Below are 26,976 nucleotides of genomic sequence, written 5' to 3'. Positions count from 1 at the left end.
CCATCAAAAAATTATACCCATCCTATCCCGTTGAGCCACCACAGCTAAAAACGTTGCAACTGCTGATCACTGACACGCGGTGCGTGCATATGGTGTCGAAACTGTATGTGAAATTGCAGGAGGACATTGATGGTAGCGCACATCAGGCCTTATTAAGGTGGAATAATAGCTTGGAGGAATCCTCTCACGGGGGAGGAATGGGCAAGATGCTGTACGCTCACAAGCATGCTTACGCCTAATGGTAATTTACGCATGCTACACTTTAAATATTTGCATCAAACCTATTACACTCCTGCCAGACTATATAGATATGGTCTGCGACCTGATGCCCGATGTCAACGCTGTGGGGAAGATGCGGCAACTTTTATACATCTGGTATGGTACTGCAGCTGATCAATGTCTATTGGGTACAGGTGGTGGAGATGCTCGGTAGGATGGTGGGTAACTATATAGAATGCACGATACGAGTTTGTTTGTTGGGGCTAATGCAAGATGTACAAGCTACTAAGCATAAATTTTGTGTTGTAGCCTTACTATTAGCTAAGCGAAGAGTCTCATTATGCTGGGGTAGTCAGAAAACCCCCACCATCAAAGGCTGGCTTGAAGATATGGCTTATTGCCGTGATGCGCTGAAAACGTATGAAGAGGAGCTGCCCACTGGAGCCAAGCCTAGGGAATATTGGAAATATTTAGTGGATTATTTACAAAGTGCTCAAGATCATTGACTATGTGTTGCATTGTAAATTGTAAGTACAAATTTGGAAGATGTCACTATGTATTTGTAAGGTATGGGATGAAGGATGTGGTAGTCCTACAGTCTGTAAGTTGTATACTGTTTTTGGACATGATATGTCCTGTTAAATGCTAATAAACAAAATTAAAAAAAAAAAAAACTTCTTGCCACTAGAACACGTGGGTTTTCGTCCATCATGTTCAGTGGTGGACAACATCCTGTCTTTGGAGGTATTATATGAGAAATATGCATTAGGTAACATCAGAAATTATTTGTGGCTTTTGTGGATTTTTCCTATTCTTTTGATAGCTTTAATCGAGGCACACTGTGGAGTTAATGTTCATCCACATGTTTTTTAAGGCCATGTGAATTTCATAGTCTCCTAATTGGCGCAGGATAGTTTTAGCCTCTTATAATCCTCTGATGGCTAAAATTCCTATGCAAAATAAGCTTCAGTAGTTATGTTTACTAACCCCACCACTTATAAATTGCTGATATCCCAATCTTTCTTTAATAAGAACTGTGTTACCACCTATGATAGGTGGAGCACCCTTTGACTACCTTAATGTATGCAGATGACCTGGGCATTTTGGATCTTTCCTTGAGTAGTTTACTTCACCATTAAACAGCTTTGGTTTCTTATGCTGGTGTTCATATTTCAGCTGATGATAGCAAAACTAAAATAATTGGAGGATGTTAAAAGTGACCAATATCTTGAGGCCAGTAATTTATCTGGGGCGCTCCAAACCTCAGGCAGCAAAGGTTATCTGTGTGGAGCATGGCCTTTCTCATTATTAAGGTGCTGGAAATAAGAAAAGTTCCTTCACTTTTGAAAGTGTATTTTGCAAGAATTCCTGCATTGGAAACTTTGTGCGATTGAATCCTAGAAATCTAAAATGTTTACATAGAACGGGAAAACAGAGTCATGTCTTTGGGAAGTATTACTGGGCTATAGCTTTGAAACAATATTTTTGCTGCATAAGTAGGGCTCCTGTGGCCTACCTTAAATTAATATTTGGAAGGAGCTGAGTGGAAATATTATGTTAAAATGTTCATTCTCTAAATTTTTAACTTTTTTTGTATTTGCTTGGAATAGCAAATTCTGAGGTATCAAGTCAGGTTATTAAATTATCCATGAAGTCCTGGAAGAATTCCATAACCAGAGTAAGAAGTTATAGGTCGTATCTGCATCATGCTACGTGTATCGAGAGAGAAGCGATTAGCTGATGCTTTGCTTTGCCATACCATTTCCAAAACTTATGTTCAGGAAAAACATCACCCAGCATTGAAGAAATGATTTATGAGTTTCAAGTTTAGAGGCTATCCCCATTGGTGATAATGGGCCTGGTTAAGAGTTTTGCGGACAAATTAATCTTTCACAAACCTGACAGATAGCCCTTCCACCATATTTAAAGGTCCATAGGATATAATTGACTTGTATTACGGTGGATGGGATAGGCCTTATATTCATGATGGAGAATCTCATCCACCTAACTCTGAAATTGGCCCAATATCTGGTCAAAATTCACCACAGGTACCAAGCATGTTGTATTTTAATTTTGTAATAGCTCTAGTCAAGATCTCAATCGTGTGCTTTTTAATTCGGGATTATTAGCCCTCCACAGTAAGGCCAGATTTAGAGATTGGCAGACAAGGTACAAACATGATTGAGTGCTCTGTCCACAAATCCTCCATCCACCCGCACAATTCTGAGTCAGACAGCCCATCAGTTTTCCGACGGCAATGTCCCCATTGGCTTCACGTCAGAAAATGAACTCCCAACGTATTGATGGAGAAGGCACAATCGAAGTAAAGCCATCAAATCACCCACCCAGTTTAGGGATGATGGCTTTTTTCTGTACGTCAATACCAGGAAAAACCTGGTGGTCACAGATAGAAAATAAAAATTAACAGACATCCAGTTACAAAAACTCCCTGGAACTGGGGGTCATTATTTATTTGTTTTTGAAAAACAAACGAATCCTTTGGGAATCTGTTTTTGGTAAATGAAGAGTATGGTTAACATCTATCAAAACCTATGGCGGTCATTCTCCATGCTTTTTGTACCTTAAGAGGAACTGCTGTGACATTTCTGTGAGCTTGATCTTTAAATATGGTGGTTTGTTGTCCGTCATGGTGGTGGACTTGATGTCTTCCACCACTCTGAGTATAGACTACCACACGGCTAGCTCTAAATCTGGCCCTAAGTATGTTCAAATCTCAAAATATTTGTTTTATTGCCTGTTGTCAGAACTTTGTGCTGTCCAGAATCAGTAAATTTCTGTTATCATCTTGTTACATTTTTTGAATAATTTTTGTCAAGCATTCTATCAACAATTGTGATATCAAGTTTGTACAGTTTATTTCTCAGGAAAAAATCTATTTGAAAATTGGACTGTGAAATGCAGTATATACCCCCATTTTTTCAAAAATGTTCTGAAAGGAAAACATAGCGGAGCCACTCTGAAGGATGTTGGGCTTTTATTTGTCTTGTTGGATTGGTGGAACTTAAGTCGATATTAATTCCACAAACTAAGAGTAGCACCAGCCACTGTAATTTTATTTTTACCCTTACAGGACTCATTATGAATGCCTTGATTTCTCTTTATTACATCTGTTCACCCATAGGTACCAGCACAGGGTCCTCCGGTATAGCTCAAGGGGGGGAGTTAATGCATTCAATTACTTACCGGTAATTGCATTACTCATAGTCCTTCATCCTCACTTCACTCAATACTATGGGAGGAGTGCCCACCTCCTTCCAGGCCTACCAATCCTATAAAAAGTATATACAACATAAAAGCTCCTCCTCTCTCCATACTGCCTGAGTTAACCAGGCCACAGACCAAAGTTTTAATTCGGCCTGGGCAGAAAGGGTGTTAGGGAGGTAATAATGAATCAAGCGACGGAGAAGGATTTGGAGTAATGTACAGCTCACATAGAAATGAATTAAGCAAGGGGAATTAGTAGGTAATTTCTTAAATTACTTACTTGTAGTTAATTGAAGACATTACCTACTAACTCCCCCTCGCTTAATTCATTACTATGTGAGATGTACCAAAGTAAAAAACAGGATGACCTAAGCAATACATGCTGTCAAAAAATATTTATTGTGAAATAGAAAGTCTTCAAATAGTTCTCCTTTATCACTCATAGAAGAGAGTACCTTGGGGAAAAAATAATTAAGTTCTGGGCTTTGCACCATTCTGTAGTGCCTAATGAACGTGTAAGGAGTGGCCCACGTGGCTACTCCACCAAGTATGTTGACATAAATTTCATAGATCTACCCTGGATTCCCACTGGAGAAGAAGAATTAGAAGATTTGTACACTAGGAAATCAATGCCCTGATCCATCTGCTTAAAGTTTGGTTATTATTGGCCCAAAGTTCCCAAACAAATAATCTGAAAGACAAAAGGGCTACATTATCTAAATGTTTAAGAACAGCCCTTGTAAAATTCAAAGTGTGTAATCTCTCTTCCTCCAGAGATGAAGGAGTAGAATAGAATTCAGGTAGAATAGCCTCTTGATTCAAATGAAATGAAGACAATACTTTAGGAACAAAAGAGATCTAAGGTTAATTCTGTTCTGGAAATAATCTGCTGATAGGATGTCTTCAAGACAGAGAACCCGATGCACCAAGATACCTAGCTGAAAAATAGCTATGAGACAATTTTTTATTCTGGGTCAAAAACCTAAAACCTACTGGGGGCACATCCCAAGAAGGAACCACTGTACTACCAGGTGGCTTAATATTCTGTAAACTTTTAAATTGGTGATCAACTAGCTAATCCGAATCAGTAATAGAACCCCATGGTTCTCTAAAGGCTTTAATCGCCACCTATTGGAGTTTAAGTGCTGAAATTCTGAGACTCAGCTGGAAGCCATCTTGCAAAAATACTAAATGTTGGCCAAATCTATTGACAAGTGATCTAGGGCCAGATGTACGACCGTTTCATTGCAGTCGCAAAAGGGTATTCACCCCTTTTGCGACCACAAAAAATGGTTGTGGTATGTACCAACACTATTTTGCGAGTCACAGACTCGCAAAATAGCGTATGCGACTCGCTATTAGGAAGGGGCGTGCCAAGGGTAAACCATTCGCAAACAGGATGGGGTCCCCAGGGGACCCCTTCCCCTTTGTAAATGGGTGCGAAAATATTTTTTAAGAGCAGGCAGTGGTCCTGCCCTTAAAAAATGAAACTGAAAAGTTTCTTTTTTTTAAAAATTGCATCCTGTTTTCCTTCAAGGGAAACGGGCCGCATTTAAAAAAAACTGCCCAGACATGGTGGTCTGCTGACCCCAGCAGGCCACCATCCCTGGGAGTGCCAGCCATTCCCAATGGGGTCGCAAATTGCGCTTGCCTCATGAATATTGACAAGGCATGCAAATTGCAACCCCATTGGGAGTTGCTAACCGTGTCTGTGACACTGTTGTACATTGCATTTTGCGACTCGCAAAGCAACGCAATTTGCGAGTCGCAAAAGGCAAGCGTCGTACATCTGGCCCCTAAAGCTTTAGAATTACAACACTTCTAAAGGAAACCCAATTATGAGAGTAGGCATTTAAAGAAGAACTCTTCAACGAGATTTGAACAATTGAAACTAATAGATCTAAAAAAACATTTCCTCATAAGCCCTCTGTTTTCAACCTCAAAGCCTCAAAGCGGAGACTCCCTAGAAAGTCTTGTTGTATCACAAGAAATATTAGAGGTGAGGGAACTACTGGCAGTATGAAGTGTTGACCTGTCCTCCTTTGAATGTGTGGAGAAAATCAGGATAACTGAGGCCAGGTTGGAGCAATCAAAATCGTTGATGCTACCTCCCTCCTCACCCGCACCAGAAACCTCAAAATCAAGGCAAAAGAAGGAATGGCATACAATGATGGTGAACCTCCTGTCCCTCTCAGATAATCGTGAGTTCCAGTGATAAAACTCCTAAATCACACTGTTCCGAGGGGAAGGAAGGGTAGGGACACAATAAGAAAAGAGAAACTTGCGATACTCTGGAAACAACAAAAAAAAACAATTAGCGTCAGTACACTCGCAGGCCTTCTTATACCTTGGTATTGCATTATCTTAGTTACATTCACTTACATGCTTCTCCTACAATACAGACAAAAAATACGGATACCAGGTTTACAGATAAGAAACAGTGGAACCCTAAAGGAAGAACTGCAAATACTGGCTGAGTCTCTGACACTCCCAAGGACAGGTTGGAGTTTCTGGGACTCCCAAGGTTACACTCGAAGCATAGGTTGGATTTTCTGGCACTCCCAAGGTTACGCTAGAAAACAGGGATTGGAGTTACTGGCATTCCCAAGGTATACTAGGAACACAGATTAAAGTATTAAACTCCTAAGTTAAAACTCGGCACACAGGTTGGAGTATGACACTCCCAAAGTTTCTCGGCACACAGGTTGGAGTATGACACTCCCAAAGTTTAACTAGGCACACAGGTTGTAGTATGACACTTCTAAGGTATACTAGGAGCTTGGATTGGAGTATGACATTCCCAAGGTATACAAGACATATTGATCTAGGTACAAGCATCACACATGAATAAATGCTCAAAAGAGAATTCGCTAGACACTACTGTTCATCTGAGAAACACAGAGTGAAATCTGTAGTCCTTGCAAAAAATAGTTAAAAGGCCAAAGGGCACATACCTGCAGATCAGCAGGGATGCGCCAGTTATTGTGCGTCACCGCACAATACAATGCGGTGCACCATGGGGCAAAAATGGACAGATGCGTGACGCATCTGCTGCCGTAAAGGCGGCGCATTGCTGGAGTTGCGTCGCAAGCACGACGCAGCTCCAGCAAGGCTCGGGGGTGCCCTATCTTTAAAATGCTGCGTCAATCCTTACGCCTGCTTCAAGCAGGCGCAGGGTTTTGACGCAGCATGGCCTTAAAAGTGGCTGAGTGAAATCTTGTAGATTTCACTCAGCCACTTTTAGGAGGCGTTCCTGCGCCGGAACGCCTACATGTGGCGCAGGGCTTTACAATGTGACGCATCTCCCAGATGTGTCGCGTTGTAAATACTCCGCACCATGGCGCTGGCTTTGTGCCGCCGCTGCGTCACAAAAGTGATGCAACGGCGGCGTAAAAGAGGTGCAAGGGGCTTGTAAATCTGCCCCCATGTTTGCAGGAAGGGTCCACAGCAAGAACAATCAAGGTGAAGTCGAGGGAAGTCTCTGAGAGGAAACTTGAAGACAATGCTGTAGTCTTGAGAACGCCGACACTCTGGCCTGCTTACTACTATAAAAAGGATAGGGTTCACTAACCTGATATCAGGTACTTAGCCTAGTACGTCAAATTGTTCTAAGTTTGAAGAAGGTGTTGAGATCTTGACTCAGGAAGTTGCAGAGTACCTGGAGTAGCTGAGCAGGAGGCAGAGACAATGGATGTGTCGAGGGAGCTGGAGCCAAGGGAATCACCAGAAGATATTGAATTGTAGCCTGGAAGAGCTCTGCCCTGGTCTTGTTGATTCTTCGGGAGAGTGGGTAGGCAGGAAACTTGTTCCACTGGAAACATAGGCCAATCAAAGCATTTGTGTGTGGTTTATATACAGGCTCAGGCTCCAATGGAAACAGCGGGATCAAGTGTAGCATGTGGCAATCTGGAAGGTTCTCCAAGACTCTTGAAGGAAGCACATTAGTACACTGTCTTAACCTTACAGGAAGAGCTGGTGCAAACTAATGGAAGGAATCACTTAACAGGAAATAAAAGTTTCATTTTGTCTAAACGTACACAAGAGAAAACACTCCAAAACCCCAGGAACAGCGGGAGTAAGGCAAGCCATTGGTTCACGTGTTCTGGGAATGCTTTAAAGTCAGGGGGTAATAAAATCAGGGGAGGGGAAACTCGGGTGAGGAATCACAGCACTCCACAAAGCCCCACAGGGATAAAGCGACATGAGCCATGCGAGCTAGGCCAATTACACATAAGGCGCATGATCGGGTAGTGACAGCCCTCTCCCTCCTTCCCCCCTCAGTAGGGAACGACCGATTGATCATTATTTGTCTCGAACCAGCCGGGGGGAAGGGGGGCATGATTGTTGGATGGTTCCCAAGACTGCTCTCCAGGACCACAACCTTTCCAATAAATCAAATAAAACGAGCATTCGTTCTTATGTTTAGAATCTAGGTTTCTCTGTACCTCAATTTCCAAATGACCATCCAGGGTTAGGGGTGCGGGAGGGAGATCTGGACAGATCGGAACACAATAGAGTTTCACCAATTGACACATTAAACACTGGATGAATGGGTAAGTCTTTTGGCAACTGTAACTTAACACCTAAGGGATTAATCACTCGTCACCAGCAAAACAGGGTTGGAGCTTACGTGGACCCTGTATTTGCAAGTTTTCAACGGACAGCCAACCTGGTCTCCTAATTTGTAGTCAGAATGTGGCTGTCGATGTCTGTCAACATGTTTTTGAGCACTCAACTTAGCTGGATGGAAGTGTGATAACCCCTTCTGTTGGGTATATAAGTCTTGTATAACAGGTACATTTTCGAAGCTCATTACAAAGTTCTCAGATAACACACATAGTTGTATCTCAGTTAGGCAACAGAAGGGGGAAACCTCAGTGGCTGAATGTGTTGTGTTATTATAAGCAAACTCAGCGAAAGGTAACATGGATTCCCAATGTTCCGGGGTAAGACTCAAAAAGCATTGCAATGTCTTTTTCAACACCTGATTTACCCACTCCGTCTGTCCATCCGTTAGAGGGGTACAGACAGACAGACTAGAGTCAAGCATCAATGTACATGATGTGCAAAGACTTCGCCAAAATCATGAAACGAATTGTGATTCCCCTATCAGAATACATAACCCAGGGGAGCCTGTGTAACCGCTTAATTTGGTGAACAGACAGCATGGCAAGGGTTTTGGCAGTGGGTATCTCCTTAAGGGCAATAGGATGTGTCATCTGGGAAAAGTGATTGGTCACTATCAAAACAGTAGTATAGCCGTTGGAACTGAAAATTAAATAATGAATGAAATACTTTTATAGAGCGAGCCTTACCAGAGGGTGTCTTAGCTCTGAACGCATCAAGAGCCGAAAAGGGCCATCAAGCTGAGGGAATAGCATGAGTGACTCAGTTATTTAGAGTGGGAACAGCCAGGTCTTCAGCTGCCTTTTGAAAAACTGCAGGTTGGGTTGCGAGCGAAGTGCAAGAGAGTTCCATAGCTTACCCCCCTGGTATGCTAGCGTTCCGCTTTTGGAAAAAAGATGGACCGGAACTATAAAGAGCCTTGTGCAATAAACACAGAGCCTTGAAGGAGTTCCTCTTCTCCACCAGCAACCAGTGAAGGCCGTGCAATAAGTGAGAGACTGGTTTGAACTTGGGAATCCACAGCAGAGTTCTTGCTGCAACATTCTGCAGACTGCACTTTTTTATCAGGTATTTGGAGGTACCTGGGTAGAGGGCATTACAGTAATCCAGTAATAAGGTCTATGCTAATGGCATGCCAAGGATAAGGAGGTATGGGCAAAGCTTGTGAATGGGCTAGTGAATTGGAAGAGGGTGTCTTGTTCTGAAAGAAGCTAGGCAATTCTGAACTCAGTCATGCACATACTTGAACAATGTAAGTTTCTCAAACCATAGTTGACCGTTTACTAAGGTCTCTTGAATTCTCAGAAGATCTGCTAACTGAGTGTCAAGTAAACCGGTTACGGCTTCTTATCTTGATTCCTTCATGGGGGTAGATGAGGTAGGGCTATGATAAGAGAACTGATTGTATAAGCAATCATCTAATGTGATTACCCAAGAGTTGATTTCATCCCAACTCACACTCTGACTAACGCTACCCAAGAGGGATTTCTGCTCACAGAGATTTTCAATATGTTTGTGTGTATAACGTTTTGAGAAGTAGGTTCCTGGGTGTCCTGTCTGGAGTAACTCTGTTCTACTGGTAATTCCCCTGAAAAAAATGGCACAACTGGGTGCACGTGTTCTGTCATACGGTAGAGGCAGGGCCAAGGCCAGAGGCACTGAAGTGGTAACTGTGGCATGAACAGGGTTAGCGCTGTCGGTAGGGAAAGCGTTTGCTGAATTTTCAGAATAGCCAAGGTGTGTGGACTGTAAAGTAAATGGAACGTCCTTAGAAACCGTTCTAGCCCTCCTCTCAGATAACGATGATAAGTGGTGACGGGGACATCGAACCAGTTCATTCTTAAGTGACTGCTTCTCGGTTCACAAGAACTGGACTTCATACTGTACTGCCACTAAAGCCCTAACCAGATCTAAAACACTCGAAGTGTCTCTGGACCGGGTCTGGGCCAGGTCCTAAACATATATCTGAACATCCATATCTTCCAAGTGGTGGTAGCATGCAAGGCTTGTCCTTGTGTCATGCACTCACCTGGTCCCAATTGTGGAGATGACACTGGAGTCAATGCTGAACCTCCTATCACTCTTAGATAAACACAAGATCCATGGAGAAAACTCCTGAATCACATACTATTCCTAGGGGGAAGAGGGGTAGTGACAAATAAGAAAAGAGACTTGTGATACTGGATCTGCTCTATGGTGATGCACACTGCTTAGCCGGATGTGTCGCTCCTGACACATTCTGTGTTTGCGAAGGTAGGAATGTACAGTTTCATGAACATGGAATAAACAGGAAACAACATGAAAAGGCAATTACCATCAGTACACTATCAGGTCTTTTTATACATTGTTACTGCAGTAACTTAGTAGCATTCACTTACATTTGTTTTCTGCAACAGGGAATAAAAGGATACCAGCTTCACGGAGAGGACACACAGGACCCCCAAGGAAGAACTTCAAATACTGGTTGAGTCTCTCACACTCCCAAGGTAAATCTTGAAGCATGGGTTGGAGTATCTGGCACTCCCACGTTAACGCTCGAAACATGTGTTGGAGTTTCTGGCACTTCCAAGGTTTCACTCGAAACATGGATTGGAGTTTCTGGCACTCCCAAGTTCACACTGAAAACATGGGTTGGAGTTTCAGGCACTCCCAAGGTTACACTCAAAACATGAGTTGGAGTTTCTGGAACTCCCAAGGTAAGACTAGAAACATGAGTTGGAGTTTCTGGCATTCCCAAGGTTACACTAGAAAAAAATGGTTGGAGTTATTGACACTCCCAAGGTATACAATGACCACAGATTGAAGTATTACCCTCCCTTTTTGTCTAAACGTGCACAAGGGAAAACCCTCCAAGACCCTAGTAACAGTATGAGCAAGGCAAGCCATTGGTTCACGTGTTCAGAGAATGCTTGCAAGCTCGGGCATAATGAAATCGGCGGGAGGGTAATCACAGCTCGCCACAGGGATAAAGTGACGTGACTTTGTAGAACAAATTACCTCGACATTTAAGAATCAGGTGAAAGCAGTTACCTTCAAGGAGAGCTTTAAAATCTATCTCTTCATAGAAATAGTTGCTTACATTTCACCAACCCTTGGAACCCAGTGCTGGTTATGCTTTACTCAGCGATTATTATGATGATGATGTAGTCATGGACTGCATAAAATAGACCCACATTTTCAGCACAAGACTGTAGCTAAATGAATTCTTTGTTATGATAATGTGTATGTGCGCCATTTCCAATGCACTTTTTTTTTTTATCTCTAAATATTGCCATATGGAAATCCACATAAAAAAAGGAATGATTTATCCTGCCACAAACGAGAGCTGGGCAGTTGAAACAGACATTGGAGGAACTTAAAATGGTGTATCTGGGACAAAATATTTATATAAACGAGAATAAGGTAAATGGCCTCCTACCCATTGAGGCCTACTTCTTCAGAATGTGATCAGACACTTTTTAGAACGTCATGTTTTAAAAAAATATATATTTAAAATTAAATGTGAGCTCTGTCATTTCGTTATTCAAGCGGATGCCAGACAGCCAAATGAAGATAAGCTGAAGGAATATCTATGAAGTAGAATTGTCTATGCTTCTCTTAAGCAATGTAAGTCATCTATTTCATAAATATAGTTTTGAAGAAGCAGGCAGCTGATACTACTAAGGTTGTAGTGTTCTCCAACGTCGTTAAGAACATAATGTTGTTGCTGTGTCAGGGGCATTTCCAACGTGATAGCAGTAGCTGTGGCATTGTGACATTATAAGTGATAAAACAGAATCCTTGATAAGGCTGAGAACATGCACTACAGAACTTTAGTTTAAATTATGGAATCAAGGGCTATGCATTATACGTGGGAGACTATAATGTATAGCTTGTCTGGTGGCTCAGTGGACTAATACAACCATTCCAGGGATCTATGTTTGACCTTACATTCCATTCAACTTTTCATCCTTTCAAATGTCAAGGAAATTAAACTAATATCTATTATTCCAGCCAAGATGCCTCACGGGATGAGCATACACTTTGCAAATACATATGTTATTTATAAGACAACACTGACAACCAACACATCTGCGGGCTCAGAAGTCTTTTTAAGGTGCACCTCAGGCAATATTCAGAGTTAAAGTGTTCCCCTCATTAAAGAGTTTGGGGCCAGATGTAAATGTGGGGGTTTGCGATGCTAAAACACTTTTTGGTAATGTACTAAATCCAATTAATGATTGGTAAGTTTTCCAAATCGTTACATGGGTTAAGTAAACATAAAGGAATTGGTATTTGGAAGAGGCCCTCTTAAATACCAATTCCTTAAGGTATGTATTAATGTTTTGCCACCGAAATCTCATTACAAAATATTAATATATTAACACCAATTCAAAATTGATGGTAAGCCATTTGGAAACAGAAAGGGATCCCCACGGGGCACATTCCCCTTTAAAAATATTGACAAAAACAATTAGGAGTTGCCAGTGGTCCCTGGGACCTCTGGCCACACTTACAGGGCCCTATTCACAGAACTAACTTAAGACAAAATCCTAAACTTACTACCATTTTAGTATTCACATAAGGCATATACTCATTTTGGTATTCACAGAAGGCACTTACCATTTTGGTATTCACAGAAGGCACTTACTCATCAATGAGTAAGTGCCTTCTGTGAATACCAAAATGAGTAATTGGTAGTAAGTTTAGGATTTTGTCTTAAGTTAGTTCTTTGAATCGGGCCCACAATGCGTTTGTTTAACTTTGAGCAACTTTTCATTTTTCCATAAATGTGCCCTGTTTCCTTATATTCCTTTATTGAAAACCAATCACAGACATGGTGGTCTGCTGACCCCAGCAGGCCATCATGCCTACAACTTTAGCCAATCGTAGTGGGTGCAATTGTCACCTGCCTCGTGCATATTAATGAGGCAGGTCAAATTGCACCCCACTACTATTTGGAATTTTAGGAAGGTCAGTTTGCAAATTCCTTTCTGTTCAAAAACAGTCAGTGCATAATTTGAAATCACTTGTTGTAAATGGAAAATTCATACATCAGGCCCGTAGTCTGCATGTAAACATGGTACTAGAGGTAGTGTAAATAGCTGACCGTACTGTTATGGAAACACCAAGTAGGCAGAATAGTGATAGACCTTGATTACCAACCTGCAGGCATACAGAGCAAATAAAATTGCAGATATGATACCAAAATAAAAGGCTACCAAGAAAAGTTGCATCGTATTGTTATCTGGAAGTTTTACTGATATACACTAATATTGTGACATTTAAAGTGAATTTTATGTCAAGACCGGAGGCTCCTATTATGCTATTTTAACTTGCTTTAACTTCAATAGCCAGATTCAAGATAAAAAACTACGTGAGGCTTAGCAAACAGGCCTGCCAATTGGAATAAAAACGTAATAGTTACACCAACCAATAGTATAGTCACAGCATGTATAATGTCCTGCTTGACTGCGAACAGTCCTCTTTTCTTGCAGCTCGCAGTCAAGATAAGTACCTTCTGTTATATATTTATGGTCTATATTGATTTAATATGTGAAAATTATACTAGTTGTATCATTGTGGAATACTGTTCTGGTGCAATACAATTGAGCGCCTTGCGCTCGTTGTTTCTCTCCACACTTCGCGCATGTGGTGCTGCGTTCTTTTCCCTCAACGACATACGCCCCAGCCATTTTAGGATGCTGTGCCTGGGTTGCAGCCTTCCTTCGCACTCCTGGTCCAAGTGGTCTTCCTTATCAACCGGGTTTACTTTGTTGCCTTCTCGCTGTGGTTCCTGCGTTGACCAGCCTGGAGCGGCGTGGCCGATTTCTCTGCTTTCACTCTGCTTCTTTGTGGCTCTTCAATAAGCACACGGACCATGGGTGGTCGTTAAGGCCTTTTTTCTGCCTCCTCTGGTTCTGTTGGCGGTTTTTAGCCCTATTTATGCTTGAATGGTTTGCTTCTTTATATTAAAATGGAAATAAATAGCTCCCCTTTATCAAATAATGACAATGATGACGTGGAAGCTTTTAAAAATGACTTGAATGATTTTATTCATTCCTCAGTTGAACAAGCCGTTGCGGCTTCCATGGGAATTATGTAAAAACATATTGAAAATTCAATGATGAGCATGATGTTTAAACTTTCCTGGTCCATCATCCCCTTTGGTATCGCTTCATTCTGTGGGGGAGAGCAGCAAATGTAAATGTTTATCTTTACCTGTTAATAAGAAACATGTCATGACCCCCAATAATGATTTGGCTTGTTCAAACAGTGAGGTTTCCTCACACCAGACTAAGGACATTGCTCCTCCCAGGCCTCCCTCAAAGGGGGGGAATACCAAGTCATGTGCTAAGTGCAAGTCTAAGACTAAGAATAGTCAAAATGCTCCCCAACAAATAATACTTTCTAATATTCTGGACACTGATGATGATTTGGGGCATGCAGATGACATTATAGATATGGCTGGGGTCTCTGGTCCTTCTTCTCCCCTCCTCCGAAAAAACCTAAAATTGATTCCTTTGTTGCAAAAACAGACCTGGACACTAAGAGATCTGCTATGTCCGATCCCAGGCTCATTCAAAACCTAAACTCCACTAAGTGGTTTCCTGCCGCCCACATAGGGGATTACATCTCTTCAAAACTCCGCCCACCCCTAGACAAACAAACCAGAAGTAAATTGAGATCTGTGTGTCCAAGACCATCTCTGTCATCTAACATTATTTTGACTCTGTCTATTGACCTGTATCTGCTCACATTCTTTTCAAAATTTGGTAAAGACTCACGCAAAGGCATTGACAAGGCATGGTCCACCTGCCAAGTAAAATTACTAGACCCAGTGGGTTCACTAGCTCGCATATTTGATATGGCAGACGCCGTCAGATTAGATATTCTGGATATTGATTCACAAAATCTCTCTAGGTGGATTCAGAGAGCCTTTTGTTTGCTTGCTAATGCCAACTCCGCAATAACTAATGAACACAGAAAAGGTCTTCTTTTAAAGTTGGATCCCAAATTAGCTAATCCGGCTACTCTTGATCCAGGAATAACAGCTGATGGTCTACTTTTTGGAGATTCTTTTATCAAGGACCTCAGTATATATGTGACCACATTTTCTTCAATTGGCAAGGCCCAGCAATCTTTAAAAAAAGGGGTAATCTCAACGGGTTTTTGCACAGGCTGGTAGAGGCAGGAGCTTCTTTACCGGCCATCCCTACCTTAATCAGGGATCCAGAGGCTCCTTCAGTTCAGACAGCTATCAAGACCACAAACCACAGTTCTACCCTCGAAGACTTAGAGGTTATCAAGGTTGAGGACAAAAGAATTTCATAAATAACAATCAATAAGGTGAGTCTCCCTTCTGGCCATCCTCCTGGGGGGACCGTCTTGAGTTTTTTCTTCCAAAATGTCAAACAATAACTGCAGGCCCTTGAGTTCTCAACACAATTCAAGGTTATCCTATAGAGTTTAATGTTCCACCTTTTCAAAGTGTCTTTCCTCCTCCTCAAAGGTTTGCATCAGACATGACCAATGTCATTTAGCTAGAATCCAATCTCTTACAAACCAGGCTATTCAGATCTCTCTTCCAGATTCTTCTTACAGGACCATAAACTTATATGGATCGGCTATTTCATCAAACCATCCCTACATCAACGGCAAACCAGTCGGAGAACACCCGCTCATCTGTCGTCTTTTGAAATTAATAAAATTTGCTAAACCTCCTTGTCCAAAGTATAATAATTTGTGGGATGTTTTGACTTTGTTTCTCTCATAGCCTGCTAATGCAGCTCTTTCTGTAAAAATGTTCAGCAATGTTTACTATGTTACTGTGTTTGATTTCTATTAAATGTTTATCAAATGTCAAAGCTTTAGATGTGTCCGTTTGCCAATACACCCCCAAGGGGGATATGTTTACTGTTAATAAATGCACGAAAACTAACTTAAATTCTGTACTTTATCCGTATTTTCCAGATCAACCTAAACTTTGTGTTGGACAATGTCTCAAGGTGTATGAGCAACAGACGTCCTCCCAATCCCAACTTCCCATTTCCTTTATTAAGCCCTATAATCCTGTCTCCTCTGTCATCCTGGCTCGTTGGGTCAGATGGGTTATGCCCTTGGCATTTCCACCTTTGGGGCTCATTCTGCTAGGTCTGCCATGGTCTCTATAGTCTTTTGGGCAGGTTCCAGATTGGAGGACATTCTGAGATCAGCTGACTGGTCTAATGACAAAATATTTAGAACATTTTACTGTAAACCTGTTCTTACTGCAGCTCTTTTGGTAATAAACATGCTTTAAACAAGCATAATAGGAGCTTCCAGTCTTGACATAAAATGTAGAATTACTTAGTAAATTATGAATCAGAGTCTTAATTGTATTAAAGACATGGAGGGGAGTACTATCTCACCTCAACACTTGGTAATCTGTGTTTTTTTCCCTTCCTGGCAGCAGCTCCATCTTTGTCAACTACATCCTATGTCTACACTTGGATTTCTTCCAGCTTCTGGCTTCCTTGGATCCTTCCAGGAGATCTGCTCTCAAGAACTTTTGCCTGGAACTGTTTACGTTTACTCTGGCTCATTCTATCTTATTGTCAAATTTCCCTTTATTTGCTGGTCTTATTTAACTTCTTGCAGAAGAAAAGAGGGATGTTCACAGTCAAGCAGGACATTACACATACAAGGACTATACTATTGGTTGGTGCACTTATTACATTTTTTATGCACATTGGGTGGCCTGTTGCTTGTCCTCATGAGATTTGTCGTTTTTTATCTTGACTGCTGCTATTGAAATGAAAGCAATTTAAGATAGCAACATAAGATAGCGTGTCTTTAATAAAATTAAGACTTTCCTTCCGACGACATAGAACATTATTTTTAAATATAATAAAACCAAATAGAAAGGCTGGTCAGGATCTGAAAATGACAGAGTTCTTCCATAGGAGCCAATAGAAAAAATAAGCAGGCAGTAAATTATGCACTGGGCTTATACTGTAACACAGAATGTACTATTTTCAAGTCATCCTTCAAATTTCCAAACATTGCCAGAATTCTTTCCGTATGGAGCCAGTACAATTTCAGCACTACCTGATTTGGTAGGTCAAATAGACAGGTCCTTGGCCTGGAACTCCGAGACTTATTGTGTTTTCCACATGTTGATTTGAAAACTGTATTTGCTAATGGCGAGTCTTGAAGTCTGTTGAACCTTTCACCTTCATCTTTAGGAACAAAACTTTCCATTTGCTCAAAGTAGTAGCATATTCACCCTGTTAACACACATCGACAGCAACAATGGAGAACCTAAACACGTGAAAGTGGATAATTTAATAATTATTTAACAACTGTTTAACAAACTTTATTTCGAATTAGTTAACAACTATGGAATTGTATACAGGAGACAGAAAGATATATTAAACTAAAATTATGCATTAATATAACTTATGCGACTGTGCAAGTTATATCACCATCTGACAATAATTTGCTTCATTTCTGTAGGTTGTTGCAGATGAGGGGCACCGGCGCTCTATTTGGGGACTGTGACATCACACTTTGAGCCAAATGTATTAAGCGTTTTCCCATTCACAAAAGGGCCGTTTTGCAAATAAGGTATATGTAGGAATCGCAATTATTATTGCGAAACCTACATACATTGCATTTTGCGATTCCATAATAGCGAATCGGTAAAATTCGCTATTATGGAATTGCAAAATCTAATATTGATACATCTGGCCCTTTGACCCAGAGCAAGAGACAGAAAGGGAGAAAGAAGGTGGGAGAGAATGATAGGAAAACATTGACAAAGGCAGCAGGAATAAAAAAGAACCAGCAAGAGTAAGGTAAAGAGACCCGAAAGGTACGGGGATGGAAAAAAGAGACGTGAGGTAGAAAAAAAACTTGGTGTCTTTGGTATTGGGCAACCCGGGCACTAGGCAGCCCCAGCAGCTGGTTCCTAGCAGAACTTTGGTTCCTTGCACTTATTTTACAAATTAAATACTGCCAGAATTATTTGTACTTCAAGTACATCCTCTACGAATATTTAAAAATGGCCTTTATGCTTACAAGGAATGGAGCCGTGTAGTGAGCTGGCAGCCTGTGAATGAAAACAAGAGGCGTGACCACAAGAGCAGGCAGTCCAGCAGTCACAAACCTGCCGAGATCTGATGGGGCACGAGACCGAAGACACGTGAAGAGACATGATACTCCCATCCTGAAAAGCCACAGTTAGTCTTGTAACTCTTTTGGGAGAGGGGTGTCTGTAGCCTAATCAGAAATACAAAAAGAAAACCAACATAACACAGAATTGGAGAACTGAAATACTGTGAGACTAGACCTGCCACCCACCATATCCTAATCCACCAGCGTTAGTTGGGATAAGTAGAAACACGGATAGGTATAAAAAAGGCAAGTATGAATGTTAGAGACATTGAGAATATATACTACATAGAACGAGAGTGAAGAATACAATCTAGTGTTCTGGGCATAGTCAGCAATAGTAATATAGGTGGAATGCACCAGGGGCAGTAATTCCTGCCCAACAGTCCTCATTTAGTGAAGTGGTGTTTTGTGGATTCATTAGAGTTCAGTCACTAGGGAAAATAGAAGCAGAGCAGAAAAAAGCCACACGGAGATCTGGCAACTTGGGTGAGCACATTCTAGCATGTCTTGGATGAGGGATAAAGACGTGCAGCCATTATTTCTGTATTTTCTTCACTGGGCACGAGGATGCAAGACTAGATCAGTGGACACCTCACTTGTGGTACTGCTGTTAGGCATCAATCAGCAAGTCTCCTCTGGTCAAAACGCTCTGACCCTGTCTTTTTAGACTGACTGAGAAATCACTGCACAACTCACCCTATGCACATTGAACAATCATGACACTAATTACCACAGGTGCTCAAGCCAATAGTAGAATGCAAACTAAGTATCCTGCAGCAGATCGATGGCACCACATTACCAAGGCATTATTAGAAAATGTTTGCTGCTTCTTGCTAGCTCTGTGCACTGTTACTGTGCCCTTGCCATGCCCCTAGAGAGATCTCCCCCTCAGCCCTGCAGTGCCCAGTAGGTGAGACATTAGACCTCCCAAAACAAACCAGATCTCATTCCTGCCCCAGTATAGTTTTGTCCTTCACAGCAGAGCTGTATGCTTTTACCTGCTATGAAAACACATGCTCCGGATATACATATGTACCTCTCCAGAGCCAATTAACCTACAGGTCCGCGACAATCACGTTTTTTGACACAGTTATACTCTGTCACTCAGCTTCCTTTGTACTGCGGGTCAAAATTTTATGTGCTAATTTCCACCATCTCTCTCCATAAATGTTTGTCCTCAACATGAGGGTACATACAGATGGTTGCTGTGGAGGCTCTGAAATAGCCAAAGGACATTTCTGAAACTTAAGAATGTTTATTCGATAGTTATGTGATTTTTTAAAATTTTTTTTTAGTTTTGTATAATGTAAACCAGAATGACAAGGGAATGGGAGTGATTTACAGATAACATAAATATATACAATAATAGAGATGGGTGTTTAGGTGACTCTTAGAACAAAGGAGTATCCGTCATAGCATCAAGTTGTGGTTACCCATGGATAAGTGTTAGATGTCAGGTTGGAGATATTTCCTGAAAAGCAAATTCAGGGTAGCAGGCGCTGAGGGAGCGCTCCTTGAAACTCCTTGTTGCCGGCCACCCCCACTATGTTCTATTCCCGATCACGAGGAAGGTCCAGAGTCTGTACATTAAGCTGTTTCAGGCACTCATCATCACGTTCAAAGTCATTGGGTAAGTTCCACAAGACGTCTAAGAAGTTGAAGAGTTCTTCGACTTCACCGTGCTGGCCCAAATCTTCAAATGGGGTGCAGGAATGATGTCACTATAAGTCCTGCTCCAACGCAGAGCCTGCCTCTTGGTCTGCTCCACACTTCCCTGATTTTTACACAGCCAGAGCTACTCCTGGCCAACTCCATCAGTCCTATGATGACATGCACCTCATTTTTGGCCAGGCCATACCCTCTGGAGCACCTTCGGATTCCATGTGCCGGCTGGTGCCCCTTTGGATTTCTGCCGGTGATTCCGCCCCCGAAGTCAGTAGTGCCCCCAGGATCCAGTGCTGATCTAGAACAGTTCTGATCACAGGACCGTGACCTTCCACGGAGCCCGATCTAGTGACATAGTTCCTGGCACCCCCAACCCCATCATCATACCCGATACATCATACGACTCTGGCGCCGGCTGGATCTCAACCTTTTTTGATAGGCCTGGCTATGATTGGGGAGGATCTGAGGATTCTAATGGCTACCACTTTGAGGAGGCCGAAGACAACTGGTATGAGGAACTGTGGGTGCCAGTGATCTGACACCTCACCAGACACTGGCCTCTTCTCTCCTCCTTGTGTGGCTAGAGAGGAAGGGTCTTCCTTTGCCATAGTGGTAAGGAGGGTGGCCGAGTTCCTAGGCCTTCAGCTGCCCTCGATGACAGTCAAGATGAACATCTTGAGAGAGGTGCTTTAACCAGGAGCCACTCCCTCAGAACCCTTTCTCTCTTTTAATTGAGCCTGCCCAGGACCTGGGTCAAGCAGTGCACAGGGGCGCCTGTTCACCTGACAATTACCCACCAAAATTGCCCAGCTTCTGGGATCTTGCTCTCCTCACCCAGCATCTTACCGCGGAGAGCCTGGTTGTCCGGGCCCCTACCTCCAAGGTCAACCCCACAAAGCACATTTATTACCACACCACCGGATAGGGAATCCAAGAAGCTGAATACCTTTTACAAGAAAATGTTCCTTTCTGCCAGCCTTGCACTGCGGTCAGTGAATATTGAGTGCCTCTAGGTCCACAACACCACCCACAATTTGCATTTAGTTGCACAAGTGCAGACCATGGTCTCTGTAGAGGCTCGAGCCATGCTGTCACAGGATATTGCAGATGACTGAGATGCAGCCAAGTTTAGCATTTGCTATAGCCTGGCCTCTCTCGGCAGATTGATTGCGTCATCAGTGGCACTCAGACACCATGCCTCGCTGAGGTCTACTGGTCTTCGGGAGATGTCCAGGCATCCCTTGTGCACATCCCCTTCGCTGGCACTCACCTCTTTGGCAAAAAGGCAGTTTCCGCGCTGCAGCAGTTTTTGACAGCAGAGCCATGGCAAGGGCCTTAAGCCTCTCATGGCCCCTTGCCAACCCAATTCTGCCCAACCACCAAGGCTAACGTGGCTCCCCAGTTCTTTTGTGGCCGCTGACGTGGTTCCAACAAGCCTCGTGGGTCAACCAGATCAACCTAGTCTGCCAGCACCTCCCCAGCAGCTGCACGCTTCAAACCACTTTCGTTTGCCCTCATACCATCACAGGAGCCCAGTTGGTGACAGGATCAAACATCACCTGCCCTACAGGCAATCCACAACATCAGACAAGTGGATACTTCTGATTGTTCAGCGTGGTTACTCCATCTCTTTATTAGAATCCTCGCTGCCCATGCCACCATCTGTAGACTGGCTAATGGAGGACCACCTCATCCTACTCATCAGGAAGTTCAAGCTCTTTTGGCCAAAGGAGCATTGAGAGGGTGCCGGTATCTGAAGTAGGTTGTGGTTGCTATTCCCGGTACTTTCTGGTGCCCAAAAAGAATGCAGGCCTCTGGTCTATTCTAGACCTGTGCTCTCTCAAATTCTTCCTGAAGAAGGAGAAGTGCAAGATGCTCATGTTGACTCAGGTTCTTTCTGTACTCGGCCCTGGAGACTGGATGGTAGCGCTGGACTTGCAGTATGCCTACTTCCATATCACCATCTTGCCTGCCCACAGGTTTTAACTGCAGTTCATGGGGGGCCACGAACCTTATCAGTTTGCAGTGCTCCCCTTTTGCCTTACTACTGCCCCTCAAGTGTTCACCAAGGTAATGGCAGCCCTCTGAGGAAGTCAGGGGTTCTAGTCTTCCTTTAGCTCGATGACGGCTGTTAAAGGAGTGCTCACCCCAGACAGTCGTCTTCTACCTCCAGACTACGGCCGGCCTCCTGCATTTGCGAGGATGCTCTATAGACATGCCAAAGTCACACCTGACTCCCTCTCAAATGCTCTGTTTCATTAGAGCTGTTTTGGATACAGGACAGTTCTGGGCATTCCTCCAGAATGGCGAATCCAGGATATTCTGGTTTTGATTCCCATGTTTCAGCTTCTAGTCTGGATTTTGGTGAGACTGACTCTGAGGCTACCGGGCCTCATGGCCTCCTGCATCCTGCTTGTAACACATGCCCAGTGGCATATGCAGGCTCTGCAGTGGGATTTGAAGTCCCAGTGGGTGTAGCATCAGTGGAATCTCTCTTACCTGGTTCAGATATCGAGGGAACTTCAAAAGACCTGCTGTGGTGACTGACGAACCCCGATTAGGTCAGCAGCAGACCCCTCGCCCTTCCTCAACCAGAGTTGACAAGTGACTGATGCGTCTCTCCTGAGCTGGGGCAGCCATCTGGGAGAAGTGGAGATCAGAGGACTCTGGTCTCCGATGGAGTCTCAGTTTCAAATCAACTTGCTGGAGTAGAGAATGATCCAACTGACATTGAAAGCCTCTCTTCCTTCCATCAAAGGGAGGCTATTTTAGTTATTCACAGACAACACCATTGCTATGTGGTATTACAACAAACAAGGCAGGTTGGGGTCGTGGACCCTGTTTCAAGATGGCCTGCATCTCAAGAAATGGCTGAAATATCAGGGTATTTCCCTCTTTCTGAAAGCCAGAGCATATAAACTCAGCCATCAATGTCAAGCGGGTCACGAATAGTGTCTCCATCCGGAGATGGTTCAAGGTCTCCTCAGAAATTGGGTAGAACCTTGGTTAGATTCATTTGCCACCGCAGAGAACATGAAATGTCAGTACTTTTGCTTATTAGAGTTTCCAAGGCAACTCTCACTCAAAGACGCTTTACATCTCAGATGGAAATTAGGCCTCCTGTACGCCTTTCTGCCGATGCTACTCCTGTCCACAGTTCTGAAGAAGATCATGAACGACTGGGCCCAAGTCATTCTTGTGGCTCTAGATTGGTAATGGAGATTATGCGACCCTGACCTCCTGAGCTTGAGCATCGGTCCCCCAGCCAGGCTGCCCCTTCGAGAGAATCTACTTTTGCAGCAACAGGGCAGGGTCCTACACCCTAACATGCGCACACTCCGCCTTCATAAGTGGAGATTGAGTGGTGACAGTTGACAGTTTTTTACCTCCCTCCTGAAGTCTGTGATGTCATTCTGGCAGCCAGGCATCCCTCAACCAAGACAGTATTACCTGCCGTTGGGACAAATTTGTAGCTTGGTGTGTTTCCAAAAAGTTCGATCCCCTTGCTGCACCCTTATCTGAAGTGTTGTTGTGTATTCTCTCATTAGCCCAGCAAGACTGCTCTGGGCACTGTTAAAGTGTACATTTCAGCCATATCTATCTGACAAATGGAAGAGGATTGAATTGCTTTTTGCAGGTTCTCCCCCCAGTGTGGGCTAACGGGTTGTCCAGAATGTGGTCACCAGGGGTTGCTGGATTATTGCAGCTGTGAAGAGGAAATCATGCAGTTAAGTCATATTTCACTTGGACCATCAGGATGTGGATATAAGAACATGTCAGTGTATCAACGGCATTGAACATCTGGGTGGCAGCTACTACAACAATGTGGGCGATACAACCCAATTTTATATGGCGCGACACACTGGTCAATATGGTGACATTAGATAAATAACACTTATTTTTTTACAGTGCACTTTGCTTCAGAAAATGGGTGGCAGGAGATATGCGCATTTATTTAGCACTGAATCATGGCATTCTGATGGTGTTCCGACAAGGATTACTCTTCTGTGTTAAATTGAAGATACCCCATAGACGTATACATTCCATTCCAAATTTATAATGTACAAAATGTTGAAGATGATGTTGGGGACACATATTTCCGTATAGTCTTAGGACCGCCATGACCCATGTTTACAAAGTCAAGGGTGAGAGATCTGTTAATCCATAACATCTTTGCCGAGGCACACCTAATGTAGGATCCTTTGTGGGTGACTGCTTGACAGATGTATTGTTCTGAAATGTGTGCAGAAGGAGACACCTGCTTCATAAAATACAGGTTGGCATAGATGTTGACTTCCTAGGCTCTGCCATTAATGTGGGGGTGAGAATCCAGTTCACAGCGTGGTACTGGCACAACAGCAGCAGTGGAGAGTTGACAGGCGGCTCAGAGGCTAGCAACACAGGGCCGACACAGGCGACAACTAAGTGGTGATAATGTATACTTATGAGATCCTTCATTGTCAAGTGTTCCATGCTCAAAGGATTCAGAAGAGAACCCCTCAAACACGGGGCTCAGTAGCCAGCACCAGTGTACCCTGTACATGGAGGCGGCCTTGATCGAAGTTCACTTTAATGCAACAGTCATTACAGGTGTTTGATAGAATAAGCATGTGTAATTGTCCACACTTTAAGTGAGTGGAACTCAATCTTGTGGCGCAGAATGATTTCTGGAAACGTTAAAGATCTCTCCAAATGTATACGGTGAAGTGACGCTTATTGAATTGAATTACTGTATTACACAACATTGATTATTCTAAAAAAAGAATAAAAAAATATTTGAAATGAAAGAAGGCGTTATATCAATGCTTCAATACAGTACAACACATCTTGGAAAAGCCCCTCACACCCCCATTAGCAAAATTCACAACCATCTTAACATGTTTCAGTGCACTAGGAAAGGTGATTGTTTTATGGCACCCACCCCTCTTTTTGGCACCCACCTAGCTGTAGCCATGCTCAACGGGTTCAGGAGAGAACCGCTCAAGCACGGGGCTCAGTAGCCAACACTAGTGTACCCTGTACATGGAGGAGGCCTTGACGGAAGTTCACTTTCATGCTACAGTAATTACAGGTTTTTGATAGAATAAGCATGTGTAATTGTCTTCACTTCAAGTGAGTGGAACTCAGTCTTTTGGCGCAGAATGATTCCTTCCAGTACGTGAGGAGGGGAGTGGTCGTGTGATCGTAGACAAGGATTCTTGGGAACTCTATCACTGTGTTAGTAATGAGAAAAGAAAACATTTCCTGGTAGAGAAAGAACGCGAGCAGGTTTACTTACTTCCCGATAAGATAATGCGGGGACCTTTCACCAGATAGAGCAAGCTACTGCATATAGCCCTGAACAGCCACGTACTTACGAAACCCGAGGAACTAAATGACATGCATTTATCCACGGTTTATACCAAAAGTTCCCAACAGCACATTGCCTCCTAACTTGAATCCATGTGCAAGAGTTGCATTGAGCAACAAAGGGGGAAGTCGCCCACAGAATACTCACGTAATAAGAGGGTGTAGCACGAATGTTTTGAATTGAAGAGCAGCAATCTATAGGTTGCGTCACAGCACATGCAAGAACTCTTGTGAAATACAGGATTATCTGAACATGACGACGATCCGACGATTTCCAGGGTTTTAGGAGCAAAAGAACAAACTCCGTGAAAACATCTTAGCTCAGGTTTAGTTTCCATCTTTACAACTATGAACATTTTAGGGTGCTTGTGTTACAGCACAGACAGGGATCGTTTATACGGTTGTAGGAACATTTCGAACATGAGGTGATGTTGAACAGTGCTCGTGTGGGTGTGCGGGGGGGGGTGAGTGGGGCATGCAGGTTGAAGGGACTGAGTGCTGCAAGCGCATTACAGAACCCAGAAGCCTGATTACATTATATAAGACTGCTCGCGCGCCACTGTAATATTGCACTGACGTTAGTTCTGCTTGAGAAGTGCAGTGACATTTGCTGGTGAAAGTGCAGAAGATGTTGGTCAGAAATTGTCCTCGCATCAGTTCAATCCTTGTAAACTGCCAGCTGGTGACATGGAGCAGGTTTGGGTAAACTAGCTGGGGAGTGGCATTTTTTTCGTTCGTGCTGATTTGCACTGATAGGTTTTCTAGCACTACATTACATAATTGCATTCCTCTGTATTATTTCATTTGTATAGTGCTTCATAACCCTGACGAGGCTGCAAAGCACTCTGATTTGCATCGGTCCTTGGTCACCTGATCGCAGTGTATGGTTGGCAGGGCCGGACTATGAACTCAAAGTAGCCCTAGCAATGTTGTCGGACCAGCCCCGGGTAGGGTGGGGAGTGGCAAGTGTGACTACTTCTGCTTTTGTTATTGGGCTCTGATGTTGCAGCAACGCTGCAAAACCGTCCCACAGTAACAAAACCAGCCCCCACCGCTGCAAAACCGGCCCCCACCCTTCCAGCCTCCGATGCACGTTCCGGCCAGTCCGGCCCTGATGGTTGGATATGTTGAGGGAGATGTGTGAGGTTCAGAGAGGTGCTGTAAACATAGTGCAGTGAAGGTCGCACAGCGTAAGTTTATAGAGTTACAGAGAGGATCTGTATAGACGCAGCCACTCTGGTCTACTTATTAATGTATCTGAGTAGATCATACTCTGAATCAGAGCTTTAAGTGGGTCGGGTCCCGCCGGTGCTCAGCACCAGCAGTTATTAAAAGCAGGTGCCCATACGGGTCCCTATCGGGCTCTCCATTTTTAACTTCAGTGTGTGGTGTTGGGGGGGCGGGGGGGGGGGAGCTAAACTTTGCAATAGTACCATCTGTCACTGCTTTTCATGCAACTATAAAGAGACTCATTTTTCACTTTTACATTCCGAACACTTGGAGCAAACCACTTACATTAATTACCAAGGAGATATTCATGTTTTGAATCAGAGGATGTTGAGGGACGTGAGGCTCGAACCAGCACGAAAATCAGCAGCTCCTCAACCTCGCCCGCTAGAACAGAAGCATTTACAATTCTCTATACAACGAAGCCATAGTTCTTGCTTAGTTATCTTATGCAGCTAACAACATTGCCAAAGCCAGTAGTCCTGGCTCCTTGTAGGTGTAATGTTGTTTGTTGTGCTATATATCTGG

At 43.2% G+C, this 26,976-nt stretch overlaps 1 long non-coding RNA gene across 2 annotated transcripts in view; it reads left to right on the top strand.

The window, feature by feature from the left end:
• Positions 1-18,336, top strand: part of LOC146866011 (uncharacterized) — a 101,384-nt gene extending 83,048 nt beyond the window's left edge. Inside the window, exons 3-4 of one of the 2 annotated variants that reach the window (XR_014976747.1) lie at positions 10,467-10,556; positions 16,502-18,336. This is a non-coding gene — a long non-coding RNA (uncharacterized LOC146866011). The remainder of the gene's footprint in view (positions 1-10,466; positions 10,557-16,501) is intronic. The other variant, XR_014976748.1, reaches the window with a different exon arrangement.
• Positions 18,337-26,976: the final 8,640 nt, after the last annotated feature.

The sequence above is a fragment of the Triturus cristatus genome, chromosome 2_1, assembly GCF_964204655.1.
Source record: "Triturus cristatus chromosome 2_1, aTriCri1.1, whole genome shotgun sequence".
NCBI classification, from domain to species: domain Eukaryota; kingdom Metazoa; phylum Chordata; class Amphibia; order Caudata; family Salamandridae; genus Triturus; species Triturus cristatus.
This window is presented reverse-complemented; position numbering and strand designations above follow the sequence as displayed.